We start from the raw sequence: 13,902 nt of genomic DNA, 5'->3' as shown, positions 1-13,902 counted from the left end.
TTATGTCTGACTGTAATAAGAGATAGAAAAGCACATCAAGTAGGAGAAAAAACTAGAGAATGAAAGGTAATGATGAAGGGGATGCCTGTGCCCATGTTGGGACTTGAGCTAGAGGTTAAATAATTGGCTACATAAGACATCTCATAATCATTATGCCAAGCTGGAGGCTGTTTGGTACGAGTAGAACGTCAGAGTGGAACTGGTGTATCAGGTTGGATAGGATTATAATTAGTGGGTAAATTTGGAGAAGGAATGGAAGGTGGAGGAGATGACAAAATAGAAGGTGGGATAGGATTAGAATAGATGTTTGAGTAGGATGAATCATGAAGTGGTAAACCGAGAGTCGAAGGAACTAATGTCAGTTTGTGAAGCTGGTGAAAAAGGAAAACCATCTTCACAAAATTTAACATCACGGCGGATAAATAATTTGTGAGATTGCATGTCATACAACTTGTAACCTTTGTAACCACAAGGATATCCTACGAAAACACAAGGAATTGCCCGATATTCAAATTTTTGCTTAGGATGTACTACAGTTGCATAACATTTACATTAAAAAACTTTAAGATGATGAAATGTAGGTGGTTGATTGTAGAGTGCTTCAAAGGGTGTCTTGTTAGATAAAAATGATGATGGTGTTCTATTTATAAGATAAACAGCAATTAAAATGCACTCTTCCAAAAAATTAAGTGAAACGTGTGACTGAAAGAGGAGAGACCTAGCTACATTTATGATATGATGATGCTTACCCTCTACGACTCCATTTTGTTTTGGAGTATAGACACAAGTGCGCTGAAATTCAATGCCACAAGAAGTAAAAAATGGTTGTAAAGACAGAAACTCAGTCCCATTGTCTGATCGTACTATCTTGATAGTAGTATGAAATTGAGTTTGAACGAATTTAACAAAGTTCATTAACAAACTATGTACTTCTAATTTATGTTGTATAAGAAAAACCCAAGTACATCGAGTAAAATCATCAATAATAGTGAGAAGAAAACGCAAACAGGAATGGGTAGGAATTTTATGAGATCCCCAAACATCACAATGTAACATATCAAAGGTAGAATGTGTTGTTATTGAGCTTCTTGAGAAAAAAAACAACCTAGTTTGTTTTGCTAACCGGCAAATACTATAGTTATGAGAAAAAGTAGCATTATTAAGATGAAATTAATCAGTTAGAAATTTAAAACGAGAAAAAAAAATAGAATGACCTAGGCGTAAATGCCACAAATTAGATGATTGAGATATTTGATTAGTTGAAGATTTGATTGGAGATGAAGAAATATGATAGAGACCTCCAAATTGTTCACCCGAACCAATCATCTTCTCCGTAGCCAAGTCCTGCATAACACAAGAATCAGGATAGAAGGTGACACAGCATTTCAAATCATTGGTAAGTTTGCTAATGGACAACATGTTTAAATTGAATGAAGGCACACATAAAATATTGTTTAATTTAAGGTCAGGATTAAAGAAAACATTGACCGTAAGTGACACATGTGTTGTTCCTCCATTAGGTAATTTTATTGTAGAATGATTGGAGTCTTTGGTTTAGTCATAACAAAAGCTTTTGATATTATATGATTCGAACCTCCCCTATTGAGAATCCATGAATTAGAAATAACAGAGTTAATGGATAATGTAAATGCTAGAAATAATCCATGAATGTGATGACCCAATTTTTGAGGTTTCTAGAAATCGAACCGTGACGAAAAGATAAATTTTGAAAAGACATACAACACCTGTTCGAAGAGAAAACAACTAATTGATGTCCCACGTGAAATCCCACGTGAAATACAAGTAACAGACATTTCTGGGTCGACACCCCTCTGTGTAGTTACTAGTGTCTCTTCAAGACTCATTCATAAAACTATAAAGTCATTTTGATTGAGTGGTCAAGGTGTGTGCTTGCTAATCACACCGTGTTTCCCTCCAAGAGTTGACCAAAAGTTTTTTTTTTTTTTTTTTAACAACCAAAGATCACTTTGCCAAAGTCATAACACTTAGGTAAGATATTTAAAGTTATTTATAAACGAAAAATTTAATGCTCTCTAAGCTAGAGCGTAGGTCTTAAAGTTCTAATTGATTCTCATTAACCATCTACCTTTTTAGTCCCTAATGTCTCTTTGAGAGATGTTTGTAAAATAAAAAAGATGCTTTGGCCGAGCGGTTAAAATGTCTTTGTGCGAAGTACATGGTTTCTCTGTGAGAGTCCAATTCTCTCATGAGATTATTATTATTATTATTTTTTTTTTATTTTTTTTTAAAAATTTTTTTGTAATAGCCAAAGACCACTGCTAAAAGATATTATCTGCTTTGGCCCGTTAACTCACGATCTCATCTCATGTTGGATCTGTCACAACACAATTTTCGAGGTTTTGAGAAATCGAATTACGACGAAAGGATCAATTTTGCACAATTTAAAAGACATACAACACTCTGAGTCAACACCCCTCTTTGATAGTAGAGCTCCTGAACACCTCTCCACCTTCACCGGTACCTAAAAAGGAAAGGGATAAAGGGATAAAGGGGTAACTATAAAAATATACTTAAGTAACCAACCTATTGTAGGCTCTCATGCATCCTTCTTCTACTAGGTCTCCACGACTTTTCTTTGGTCTATAGGAAGTTTCGACTTACCTTTTACCGAGCTCTAGCTACTGTGTAGGTGTAACGCCCCTAATTTTCTTAACCTAACTAGTGACGTCACCCATGCATACATAACTCATTACGCGGAAGCTCATCATAAATAACCTTGGAAAACATCACCAAGACTTTCATAAAGGTCCAAAATTCTAAACAAACATATCTCTCAAAATAAATCTTTCATTAACTGAATTCATAAACCTCAAAATTAAAAATAATCAAATAAACATAAACTACTAAAAATGCTCCTCATCCTCTTCCATGGTGTCCTCATCTCCACCGTCAACTGTACATTGGAGCCTTGCCTTTACCTAAAAAATGTAGGTAGCACGTGGCTTGAGTAATTTATGAAATACTAAGTAAGTCACCCCACTGTTGGAGTTAGAAATGCAAACACATGCAACATATGAGCGGGGCCTACCTTTTCATAAACTTTACCTGGCCTTGGGCGCTTTTCTATTTTGGGTAGGGTTGGATGTGTGGTACTCCTTCACACACGGCCCATGTACGCGCACATGGACCACCAGTTGGGCTCGTATACGTACCCCATGGGCCTGGCTTGGTCGGGCACAACGTAATACACATTGCCGGACACCGCAGAACAGAAAAGGGCCCGCATGATATCATGGCGAACATAAATATCGTATTTCATTCTTTCCTAACATAAATGGGAAGTATCTCGATGCAAGGGACATACATATATGCATGAGGTCCCTTAACATACCTAACATGACGTTACATAAGCATTGCTAACATTACATGACATGTCACATAACTTACATTACATGACATATTACATAACATGAAAATACATTCAAGTTCCATAAGCATCTCATGCCATCGATCAACATTTTCATGGCATATAATACTAGCAGATCAACAATCTTTTCATAGCATAAACAGTCAACAGTCAACATAATCCATAACTTTTTAACAGTCAACAGTACATGGGGTTTCCCAGCAAGAGTTCGAATCTCTCAGGCGATGATAAGTTTATTTTTTTGTACTAGCCAAAGGTCACCGCTAAAACATGTTGTCCACTTTGGCCCATTACCTCTCAAACCGATATTGGATATGTGATGGAAGCGATGAAAAGATAAATTTTTTACACTTTAAAAGACATACAACACCATTCCCCTCTTAAACGGATGTTGGATCTGGGATGGAAGCGATGAAAAGATAAATTTTTTACACTTTAAAATACATACAACACCGTTACCCTCTCAAACGGATGTTGGATCTGGGATGGAAGCGATAAAAGATAATTTTTTTACACTTAAAAAGACATACAACACCATTTCCCTCTCAAACCGATGTTGGATCTGGGATGGAAGCAATGAAAAGATAAATTTTTTACACTTTAAAAGACATACAACACCGTTTTCCTCTCACACCAATGTTGGATCTAGGATGGAAGTGATGAAAAGATAAATTTTTTACACTTTAAAAGACATAGAACAAGTGTGTCAGAAATTTCAAGTTATTTACAAACGCGAAAAAGGGCTTGGGATACAAAAGAATTACAAATCAACCAAAAAAATTATACAACTAATTCATGGCTCAGGTCAAATACGACTAACAACACTCCGGGGCGACACCCCTTTGTGATAGTAGAGCTCCCGAGCATCTCCCCACCTTGACCAGTACACTAGAAAAGGAGAAAGGTGTAAGTATAAAAATATACTGAGTAACAAACCTACTTGTAGGCCCTCATCGCTTCCTTCTTCTACTAGGTTTCCACGACTTTCTTTTGGTCTATAGGACATTGGGCTTACCCTTTACTACGCTCTAAGCTACCGTGTATGTCCCGAAGTTCTAATTGATTCCTCATTAATCATCTACCTTTGTTGTTCCTAGTGCCTCTTCGAGATTCGTTCCTAAAACAAAAAAGTCGCTTTGGCCGAGTGGTTAAGGCGTGTGCCTGCTAAGTACATGGGTTTTTCCCATGAGAGTTTGAATCTCTTAGGCGACCAAAAGTTCATTTTTTTGTACTTACCAAAGGCCACCGCTAAAACATGCGATCTCATAGAGGTATGCACACCCTTATATATGAAATGTTTTGTTCCCCTCTCAAACCTTGGATCTGGGATGAAAGCAATAAAAAGATAATTTTTTTACACTTTAAATGGCATACAACACCTGTGTCAGAAATTTCAAGTTATTTACAAACAGAAAAAGGGCATGGGATACAAAAGAATTCAAAATAAACCCAAAAAATTATACAACTAATTCATGGCCCAGGTCGAACACAACTAACAACACTCCGGGTCGACACCCCTTTGTGATATTAGAGCTCCCAAGCATCTCCCCACCTTGACCAGTACACTAGAAACGGAGAAAGGTGTAAGTATAAAAATATACTTAGTAACCAACCTACTTGTAGGCCCTCATCGCTTCCTTATTCTACTAGGTTTCCAGGACTTTCCTTTGCTCTATAGGACGTTGGGCTCACCCTTTACTGCGCTCTAATCTACCGTGGATGTCCTGAAGTTCTAATTGATTCGTCATTAATCATCTACCTTTCTTGTCCAAAGTGCCTCTTCGAGATTCATTCCTAAAACAAAAAAAGTTGCTTTGGCCGAGTGGTTAAGGCGTGTGCTTGCTAAGTACATGGGGTTTCCATGCGGGAGTTTGAATTCTTAGGCGACCAAAAGTTCATTTTTTTTGTACTAGCCAAAGGCCACCGTTAAAACATATTGTCCACTTTCGCCCGTTACCTCACGATCTCATAGAAGTATTCACACCCTTCTATATGGAATGTTTTGTTCCCCTCTCAAACCGATGTTGGATCTGGGATGGAAGCGATGAAAAGATAAATTTTTTAAACAGATGTTGGATTCGGGATGAAAGCGATGAAAAGATAAATTTTTTACACTTTAAAAGACATACAACACCTGTGTCAAAAATTTCAAATTATTTACAAACGGCAAAAAGGCTTGGGATACAAAAGAATTCAAAATCAACCAAAAAAATTATACAACTAATTCACGGTCTAGGTCGAATACAACTAACAACACTCCGGGATGGCACTTCTCTGTGATAGTACAGCTCCCGAGCATCTCCCCACCTTGACCAGTACACTAGAAAAGGAGAAAGGTGTAAGTATAAAAATATACTAAGTAACAAACCTACTTGTAGGTCTTCATCACTTCCTTATTCTACTAGGTTTCCAGGACTTTCCTTTGCCCTATAAGACGTTTGGCTTACCCTTTACTGCGCTCTAAGCTACCGTGTATGTCCCGAAGTTCTGATTGATTCCTCATTAATCATCTACCTTTCTTGTCCCAAGTGCATCTTCAAGATTCATTCCTAAAACAAAAAAGTTTATTTGGCCAAGTGGTTAAGGCGTGTGCCTGCTAAGTACATGGGGTTTCCCCGCGAGAGTTTGAATCTCCCAGGCCAAGTGGTCTAGTGGTAGAATAATACCCTGCCACGGTACAGACCCGAGGTTCGATTCTCGACTGGTGCTCCCTGAAGATGAGCTATGATGATATTACATAATTTGAAAACTTGTGTTGGCCGCAATATCAGTTAAATTTATAGATGACATGAGTAGCACTATCGAGCTTGTCTGTTTTTTTTTTTTTTTAACTGAGAGGTGAACGAAAAGTTAAGATGGATATGACTAAATTTAGAAAAACCAGTGGTCTAGTGGTAGAATAGTACCCTGCCACAATCCTGACCCGAGTTCGATTCTTGGCTGGTGCATCTCCGAAGATTAGCTATGATGATAAGTTCATAATTTGAACTTTTCTTTTTGTATTTTTAAATCGAGAGGTGAAACGAAAAGGTAAGGGCTTCAAAAGAACTGCATGACCAAAATATGAGTACGTTATGGATATGACTAAATTTAGAAGCACTAGTGGTCTAAAGGTAGAATAGTTCCCTGCCACGGTACAGACCCGAGTTCTATTCTCGGCTGGTGCATTCCGAAGATTAGCTATGATGATATTAGTGCATAATTTAAAAATTTTGGTTTGCCACAATATCAGTTAAATTTATAGATGACGCGAGTAGCACTATCTTGCTTTTTTTTTTTTTTTTTTTTTAAACTGAGAGGTGAACGAAAAGTTAAGGGCTTCGGAAGAACTGCATGACCAAAATACGAGTACATTATGGAGATGCATAAAGTTAGAAGCACTAGAGGTCTAGTGGTAAAATAGTGTTAGGATCGCACAACAACGCACTCGCTCGATCTAGATGAACACAAATAATGGGATAGAGAAAATTGCAAGGAGAACTCTAGCTAAAAGGATTTTTTTATTGATGACTTCAGGTATGTACAACAATTGAGAGTATAGAGAATAGAAAGTACATTTCAAAGCTCTACTTGACGGTATATATATATATAGTTCAGTTTACTATATATAGCTTTACTAGATTTAACCATCTACTATATATAGTTATTTACTATATATAGGTTTACTCGATTTAACCATCTACTATATATAGCTATTTACCATATATAGCTTTACCGGATATAGCTTTACCAAATATAGCTTTACCGGATATAACAGTTGACCAAGCTATAAATAAGCATCAGGCTCCATAACCTAACAGTTCTCCCACTTGGAGACTGATCTAGTCAACCAAGAATTTCATTCTCAAACGACCATGAGCATCTTCATGGTCTTCATGGCACCATATAAATTGAGGCTTTGCACAACCTCAATATTCCAACATCAACACATTTTGTCAACATGTTTGCTGGATTCTTCGCACCCTCTATCTTCTCCAAACACATCACCATCTTCCACTAACCTGCAAGTGAAATGGTATCGTCTTCTGTGTTTTCTCTTGAAATGATAGATCGGGTTCCTTCGCCAACTGTTTGACACTCTGACTATCTCTGTAAAGAATATCTTCGTGCTATTTCTTGCCCATTCTTCCAGATAGTCAGTCATCCATATCGTCTTCTTTCCAGCTTCAACTATTGCCATGTTCTCAATCTCAGTACAACGCATTTTTGAAGCCTAGACGTCTCATCATCCATGGCTTGCTCCCACTTGGTTGTATCCTAACAACTGGTATCAGAGCTAGGCGAAATTCACCACGATCTGTGAAGATGAAAAGTTCAAAGATTGGAATTGAGAAGTTCGATGGATCCGATTTCGGTTTCTGGAAGATGCAGATTGAAGATTATCTGTACCAGAAAGATCTTCACGAACCTCTGTTGAGGGTGAAGCCGATACCATGACCACGAAACAGTGGAAGCTCAAGGATCGACAAGCCTTAGGGATGATCCAGTTGACACTATCCAGAAACGTGACGTTCAACATTATCAAGGAGAAGACAACGTCAGATCTGATGAAGGCGCTGTTGAATATGTACGAAAAAATGTCGGCTATGAACAAGGTGTATTTGATGCGTAGATTGTTCAATCTACAGATGTCTAAAGGTGGACGTGTTGCTGATCATATAAATGAATTCAATATGATCATAAGTCAACTGAGTTCGGTGGAAATTAATTTCGAAGATGAAATTAAAGCGTTGATTTTGATGTCATCCTTACCCGAGTCATGTGATACTGTTGTTGCCGCAATCAGCAGTTCCCGAGGATCTGATAAACTAAAGTTTGATGAAATTTGAGATGTAGTTCTCAGCAAAAGTATTCGCAAACGAGAAACTGGAGATTCATCAGGCAATGCTCTCAGTGTTGATCGAATGGGAAGAAGTAAACCGAAGGGCCCAAACAAAGGGCGATCAAAATCAAAGAACCGAGAAAAATCTCCAAATAGACCAAACGTAACGTGTTGGAATTGTGGAGAAAAATTTCACTTTCGGACAGGTTGTACACGATCAAAGAGGAAGCAGAATCACAAATTTGGAGATGATGTTGATTCTATAAATTCAGCAGAAGACATTGGGGATGCTCTAATCCTCAGCACGGACAATTCGATTGAATCTTGGATTTTGGATTCAGATGCATCTTTTCATTTGTCTCCAAATAAAGAGTTGTTCCAGAATTTCAAGTCTGGAAATTTCGAGAAGGTGTATCTTGCCGACAACAAAGATTTGGAGATTAAAGGAAAATGAGATGTCTTCATAAAAACTCCAGCAGGAAATCAGTGGACATTAAAAGATGTCAGATATATTCCTGGTCTCAAAAGGAACCTGATCTCTATTGGTCAGTTGGATAGCACAGGTTATGCAACAAAGTTAGGGAAGGGTTCGTGGAAGATTATGAAGGGTGCTACGGTGGTAGCACGCGGCTCAAAATCTGGAACCCTATACACCACTGCAGGGTGTATGAACATAGCTGCTGTTGCTGAGAGTGCTTCAAATTCAAGTCTATGGCACAATAGACTTGAACCTATGAGCGCGAAAGGAATGAAGAGGCTGGCTGCGAAAGGAGTTTTAGAAGGTCTGAAATCTGTTGATGTGGGTCATTGTCAGAACGTCGTTATGAGCAAGCAGAAATGAGTTAGCTTCACAAGGACCGCCAGAGAATTGAAGAAAGTGCGGTTGGAAATGGAACCAGATGTGGAGCAAGGTTCCAAGACCACGAAACAAGTGGGAGTTGAGCTTGAGTTGCAGGAAAATTCACCTAGTGATGTTGTAGCAGATACTCAAGAAACTCCTGAGACTACGGCTAAGGAACTAGATGTGGAGCAAGGTTCCAAGACAACAAAGCAAGTGGGAGTTGAGGTTGAGTTGCGGAGAAAATCACCAAGTGATCTTGTAGCAGATACTCAACAAACTCCTGAGGTTGGTGGGCCCATAACCCACAGGTCCCAGGATCGTAACCTGGCTCTGATACCAGTTGTTAGGATCGCACAACAACGCACACGCTCGATCTAGATGAACACAAAGAATGGGATAGAGAAAATTGCAAGGAGAACTCTGGCTAAAATGATTTTTTTATTGATGACTTCAGGTATGTACAACAAGAAAGAGTACCGAAAATAGAAAGTACATTGTAGAGCTCTACTGGACTAGATATATATATAGTTCAGTTTACTATATATAGTTTTACCAGATTTAACCATCTACTATATATAGCTATTTACTATATATAGCTTTACCCGACTTCACCATCTACTACATATAGCTATATACCATATATAGCTTTACCGGATATAGCTTTACCAAATATAGCTTTACCGGATATAACCGTTGACCAGGCTATAAATAAGCATCAGGCTCCATAACCTAACAAATAGTACCCTGCCACGGTACTAACCCGAGTTCGATTCTCGGCTGGTGCATCCCCGAAGATTAGCTATGATGATATTAGTGCATAATTTGAAAACTTGGGGTTTGTCACAATATTATTTAAATTTATAGATGACACGAGTAGCACTATCGTGCTTTTCTTTTTGTATTTTTAAATCGAGAGGTGAAACGAAAAGTTAATGGCTTCAGAAGAACTGCATGACCAAAATACGAGTACGTTATGGATATGACTAAATTTAGAAGAACCAATGGTCTAAAGGTAGAATAGTTCCTTGCCACGGTACAGACTCGAGTTCGATTCTCGGCTGGAACATCGCGAAGATTAGCTATGATGATATTTGTGCATAATTTAAAATTTTGGGTTTGCCACAATATCAGTTAAATTTATAGATGACACGAGTAGCACTATCGAGATTTTCTGTTTTTTTTTTATTTTTTAAAACTGAGAGGTGAACGAAAAGTTAAGGGCTTCGGAAGAACTGCATGACCGAAATACGAGTACGTTATGCATATGCCTAAAGTTAGAAGCACTAGTGGTCTAGTGGTAGAATAGTACCTGCCACGGTACTGACCCGAGAGTTAAGGGCTTCGGAAGAACGACATGACCAAAATAAGAGTATGTTATGGATATGACTAAATTTAGAAGCACCAGTGGTCTAGTGGTAGAATAGTACCTCCCACGGTACTGACCCGAGTTTGATTCTCGGCTGGTGCATCCCGAAGATTAGCTATGATGATATTAGTGCATAAATTGAAAACTTGGATTTACCACAATATCAGTTAAATTTATAGATGACATGAGTAGCACTATCTGCTTTTTTTATTATTTTTTTTTTTATTAAACGGAGAGGTGAACGAAAAGTTAAGGGCTTCGGAAGAACTGCATGACCGAAATACGAGTACGTTATGGATATGCCTAAAGTTAGAAGCACTAGTGGTTTAGTGGTAGAATAGTACCCTGCCACGGTACAGACCCGAGTTTGATTCTTGGCTGGTGCATCCCGAAGATTAGCTATGATGATATTAGTGCGCTTAATTTGAAACTTAGGGTTTGCCACAATATCAGTTAAATTTATAGATGACACGTGTAGCACTATCGAGATTTTCTGTTCTCATTTTTTTAAATCGAGAGGTGAACGAAAAGTTAAGGGCTTCGGAAGAACTGCATGACCAAAATACGAGTAAGTTATGGATATGACTAAATTTGGAAGCACAAGTGGTCTAGTGGTAGAATAGTACCCTGCCACGGTACAGACTTAAGTTCGATTCTCGGCTGGTGCATCCCGAAGATTAGCTATGATGATATTAGTGTGCATAATTTGAAACTTAGGGTTAGGGTTTGCCACAATATCAGTTAAATTTATAGATGACACGTCATTTTTTTAAATCGAGAGGTGAACGAAAAGTTAAGGGCTTCGGAAGAACTGCATGACCAAAATATGAGTAAGTTATGGATATGACTAATATAGAAGCACCAGTGGTCTAGTGGTAGAATAGTACCCTGCCACGGTATAGACCCGAGTTCGATTCTCGGCTGGTGCATCCCGAAGATTAGCTAAGATGATATTAGTGCGCATAATTTGAAACTAGGGTTTGCCACAATATCAGTTAAATTTATAGATGACACGTGTAGCACTATCGAGATTTTCTGTTTTCATTTTTTTAAATCGAGAGTTGAACGAATGGATATGACTAAATTTAGAAGCTCTAAGGGTAGAATAGTACCCTGCCAACGAAAAGTTAATGGCTTCGGAATAACTGCATGAAAAAATTACGAGTACGTTATGGATATCTTAAGTTAGAAGCACCAGTGGTCTAGTGGTAGAATAGTACCCGGCCATGGTACAGACCTGAGTTCAATTCTCGACTGGTGCATCCCAAAGATTAGCTATGTTGATATTAGTGCATAATTTGAAAACTTTGGTTTGCAACAATATTAATTGAATTTATAGATGACACGAGTAGCTCTATCGAGATTTTCTCTTTTTTTTTTTTTTTTTTTTTTTTATACTAGAGATGAACGAAAAGTTAAGGGCTTCGGAAGAACTGCATGACAAAAATAGAGTACGTTATGGATATGCCTAAAGTTAGAAGCACCGTGGTCTAATGGTAGAATAGTACCTTACCACTGTATACACCCGAGTTCAATTCTCGGCTGGTGCATCCTGAAGATTGGGTATGATGATATTAGTGCATAATTTGAAAACTTGGGTTTGCTACAATATCAGTTAAACACGAGTAGCTCTATCGAGATTTTCTTTTTTATTTTTTATTTTTAAAGTGAGAGGTAAATGAAAAGTTAAGGGCTTCGGAAGAACTGCATGGCCAAAATACGAGTACGTTATGGATATGCCTAAAGTTAGAAGCACCAGCGGTTTAATAGTAGAATAGTACCCTACCACGGTACATACCCGAGTTCAATTCTCGGCTGGTGCATCCCAAAGATTGGCTATGATGATATAAGTTCCTAATTTGAAAACTTGGGTTTGCCACAATATTAGTTAAATTTATAGATGACACGAGTAGCTCTATCGAGATTTTCCATTTTTTTTTTAAATCGAGAGGTGAACGAAAAGTTAAGGGCTTCGGAAGAACTGCATGACCAAAATACGAGTACGTTAAGGATATGACTAAATTTAGAAGCACCGGTTTTCTAGTGGTAGAATAGTACCCTGCTAACGTACAGACCCGAGTTTGATTCTCGGTTGGTGCATCTCGAAGATTAGCTATGATGATAATAATGCATAATTTGAAAAGTTGGGTTTGCGATAATATCAGTTAAATTTATAGATGACACGGAGTATCACTATCGAGCTTTTCTGTTTTTTTTTTTTTTTTTTTTGTTTTAATTGATAGGTGAACGAAAAGTTAAGGGCTTTGAAGAACTGCATGACCAAAATACGAGTACGTTATGGATATGACTAAAGTTAGAAGCACCAGTGGTCTAGTGGTAGAATAGTACTCGGCCACGGTACTAACCCGAGTTTGATTCGCGGCTGGTCATCCCGAAGATTAGCTATGATGATATTAGTGCATAATATGAAAACTAGGGGGTTTGCCACAATATCAGTTAAATTTATAGAAGACACGAGTAGCACTATCGAGCTTTTTTTTTTTTTTTTTTTTAAACTAAGAGGTGAAACGAAAAGTTAAGGGCTTCGGAAGAACTGCATGACCAAAATACGAGTACGTTATGGATATGACTAAATTTAGAAGCACCAGTGGTCTAGTGGTAGAATAGTACCCTGCCACGGTACAGACCTGAGTTCGATTCTCGGCTGGTGCATCCCGAAGATTAGCTATGATGATATTGGTGCGCATAATTTGAAACTGAGGGTTTGCCACAATATCAGTTAAATTTATAGATGACACGTCATTTTTTTAAATCGAGAGGTGAACGAAAAGTTAAGGGCTTCGGAAGAACTGCATGACCAAAATACGAGTAAGTTATGGATATGACAAAATTTAGAAGCACTAGTGGTTTAGTGGTAGAATAGTACCCTGCCACGGTACACAAGTTCAATTCTCGACTAGTGCATCCCCGAAGTTTTTTAAACTGTGTTGTGAACGAAAAGTTAAGGGCTTTGGAAGAACTGCATGACCAAAATACGAATACGTTATGGATATGACTAAATTTAGAAGCAACAGTGGTCTAGTGGTAGAATAGTACCCTGCCACGGTACGACCCATTTTCGATTCTCGGCTGGTGCATCCCGAAGGAAGATTAGCTATGATGATATTAGTGCATAATTTGAAAACTAGGGTTTGCCACAATATCAGTTAAATTTATAGATGACACGAGTAGCACTATCGAGATTTTCTGTTTTTTTTATTTTTAAACTGAGAGGGGAACGAAAAGTTAAGGGCTTCGGAAGAACTGCATGACCAAATTACGAGTAAGTTATGGATATGACTAAATTTAGAAGCACTAGTGGTCTAGTGGAAGAATAGTACCCTGCCACGGTACAGACCCGAGTTCGATTCTCGGTTGGTGCATCTCGAAGATTAGCTAAGATGATATTAGTGCATTAAATTTATAGATAACACGAGGCACTATCGTGCTTTTCTTTTTTATTT

General features: G+C 38.0%; 1 non-coding gene across 1 annotated transcript; it reads left to right on the top strand.

Moving 5' to 3' along the window:
- The first annotated feature begins 11,296 nt into the window (after positions 1-11,296).
- On the top strand, positions 11,297-11,367 carry TRNAG-GCC (transfer RNA glycine (anticodon GCC)). Its single transcript has one exon. It is a non-coding gene; the product is annotated as a tRNA-Gly (tRNA).
- The last annotated feature ends 2,535 nt before the right edge of the window (positions 11,368-13,902 follow it).

The sequence above is a fragment of the Cucurbita pepo genome, chromosome 16, assembly GCF_057944985.1.
Source record: "Cucurbita pepo subsp. pepo isolate OVF chromosome 16, ASM5794498v1, whole genome shotgun sequence".
NCBI lineage: Eukaryota > Viridiplantae > Streptophyta > Magnoliopsida > Cucurbitales > Cucurbitaceae > Cucurbita > Cucurbita pepo.
Note: the sequence above shows the minus strand (reverse complement) of the source record. Positions and strands in the feature narration are given on the sequence as shown.